The sequence below is a fragment of the Hipposideros armiger genome, unplaced genomic scaffold (assembly GCF_001890085.2).
Source record: "Hipposideros armiger isolate ML-2016 unplaced genomic scaffold, ASM189008v1 scaffold_7, whole genome shotgun sequence".
Lineage (NCBI taxonomy): Eukaryota > Metazoa > Chordata > Mammalia > Chiroptera > Hipposideridae > Hipposideros > Hipposideros armiger.
The window spans coordinates 3522723-3525617 of NW_017731357.1; the positions used below are offsets into that span (position 1 = coordinate 3522723).

The following is a 2895-nucleotide window of genomic DNA, read 5'->3' on the forward strand; positions in this document are numbered from 1 at the left end:
GGGAGAAGGGGAAGGGACAAGACAACATAAATTGGTAATTACAATATTGCCTCAGGGATAGAAAAGGCAGTTTGGAGAATATAATCAATAATGTTGTAAATATTTTTTAGGGGACCAGATGGTCTCATGTCTTGTCAGGGAGACCACTTCATGGATGGTGTAGAGGCCTGACCACTGCACTGTACATCTGAAGCTGCCATTGAATAATATTATATGTCAACTATAACTTAATACATATATAGTCATGGGAGGTGGAGTACAGTGTGTGAATGGAGTCAATTGAATTGTAATAAATAGGTATGATATTGGGGGTGGAGTGGGGCAGCATGGGGGGAGGGGGGTTGTCACTTTGTGAGGGGTGAAAAGGATAACTATTGCATTGTTTTGTACACCTGAAACTAATAATAATAATAATAATAAAAGAATGGTGTTCACATTTTTAAGAGGTTGTAAAAGGAAAAATATAATATGTGGCAGAGACCATATGTGACCTGCAAAACCTAAAATATTTACTCTCTAGCCCTTTACAAAATAAGCTTGCTGACTCTTGCTTTAGAGAACTTTGCATGGGAGTATCCACACTCGTGGTTTCTCCAGGGCATTCAAAGCATGCTACAACAACTTTTCCCACACTCTCTGGGGTCAGGTTCCCAAGAAGCAGAACGTGAGGCAGGGATGCTTGTGTACGTGGTTTAGTGAGGGAGCATTCCCTGATGGAACCTGTAATGGAGGACGGCAAATGGAAAAGGGCAGGAGGAGAAGCCAGGCAAAGATGTGGGTTTACCTGTAGTCTAAGCTCAGTCTGATCGCACAGGGAGCTCTGTAATGTGAAGAATACCACAGAGTTGTTCCACCTTGAGGGAAAGGAACTGGGCTTTAATAATACCTCAGTATCAGTCAGTCATTAATAATGAGCTGTGGGAGAAGAAGCAACTATTCTTCTTATGTCTTCCATCTGGTCTAATAATCAAATCAACATGAAACAGATTAACAAGAGAAAATAACCAAATTTAATCACATACATATGTATGGGTACCCCACATACATGAGTCATAGACTCTACATACATGAGAAGTTCAGAGACAGAAAGGGAACATGAGGAATATGTGACATTTTGAGCTAAGGGTGAGGTAAGTATGAGGAGAAAAAGGCCATTGCAGGGCGATGAGAACAGCAGATGTTCAGTAATTAGAAATTTGCCCTGTCATATAGATAGGTCAAAAAGGTTATTGCTGACCTTTTTTTTAGCACCATCTGCTTGAGGCACTGGCTTCTGCTCCTCCCACCACTTCCCTAAGTCACTGCCTGTTCAGCTCCAGCTACCTGGCTCCCTGTGCTAGCCACTGATATTTGGTGTTCTTACAACATGGCAGACATTGACAACAAAGAACAGTCTGAACTTGACCAAGATTTGGATGATGTTGAAGAAGTAGAAACTGGTGAAGAAACAAAAATAAAAGCATGTCAGCTGACTGTTCAGATGATGCAAAATCCTCAGATTCTTGCAGCCCTCCCAGAAAGACTTGATGGTCTAGTAGCAACACCAACCAGCATTGAAAGCTTGCTTAGGGTAGTTAAAAAACAAGTGAGTGCTCTCAAAAACCTTCAAGTTAAATATGCACAGATAGAAGCCAAGTTCTACGAGGAAGTTCATGATCTTAAACAAAAGTATACTGCTCTCTATCAGCCTTTATTCGATAAGCGATTTGAGATCATTAATGCAATGTATGAACCTACAGAAGAAGAATATCAATGGAAACCAGAGGAGGAAGATGAAATTTTGAAGATGCTGAAAAAAAAAGGCCAAGATTGAAGATGAGAAAAAGGATGAAGAAAAAAAAAGATGCCAAGGAAATTCCTGAATGTTGGATGACTGTTTATAAGAATGTTGACTTGCTCAGTGATATGGTTCAGGAATATGACGGACCTCTTCTGAAGCACTTGAAAGATATTAAAGTGAAGTTCTCAGACGCTGGCCAGCCTATGAGTTTTGTCTTAGAATTTCACTTTAAACCCAGTGAATATTTCACAAATGAAGTGCAGACAAAGACATACAGGATGAGGTTGAAACCAGATGATTCTGATCACTTTTCTTTTGATGGGACAGAAATTATGAGTTGTACAGGGTGCCAGATAGATTGGAAAAAGGGAAGAATGTCACTTTGAAAACAATTAAAAAGAAACAGAAACAAAAGGGATGTGGGACAGTTCATACTGTGACCAAAACAGTTTCCAGTGATTCTTTCTTTAATTTTTTTGGCCCTCCTGAAATTCCTGAGAGTGGAGATCTGGATGCTGCTGCTGAAGCTATCCTTGCTGCAGACTTTGAAATTGGTCACTTTTTACGTGAGCATATAATCCCAAGATCAATGTAATACTTTAGTGGAGAAACTGTTGAAGATGATGATGATGATGATGAAGAAGGTGAAGAAGCAGATGAGGAAGGGGAAAGAGAGATGAGGAAAATGATCCAGACTATGACTCAAAGAAGGATCAAAACCTAGCAGAGTGCAAGCAGCAGTGAAGCAGAATGTATATGGCCTTAAGGATAATCTGCACTGTAATAGCCTAAACACAACTATTATCTACTCACAGCCTTATGTTTTTGTATTTCTTGCTAGACTCAGTAATTTTTTTATAAGGAAAAGAATTGATATTTTAAAGGTCAATTTGTTCTACCCAACATTTTAACTTTAGTTTTTCTGCTAGATATGTTGAATGCAGAAATTCTCTCACACATTTTCATTCATTGCTACATATTTTGGTTCTTCTGGAGTATTTTTATAATGTAACTATTAGATTACAGCAATGAAAATAAACAGAACTATTAAATGAAATAGATTTTTCATTTTACTTTTTTTTTTCATGAAGAACCAAAGTATTATTTCATCTGGT

At 38.4% G+C, this 2895-nt stretch overlaps 1 pseudogene; it reads left to right on the forward strand.

Moving 5' to 3' along the window:
- Positions 1 to 1351: 1351 nt before the first annotated feature.
- LOC109386510 (nucleosome assembly protein 1-like 1 pseudogene) lies at positions 1352 to 2570 on the forward strand (annotated as a pseudogene).
- The last annotated feature ends 325 nt before the right edge of the window (positions 2571 to 2895 follow it).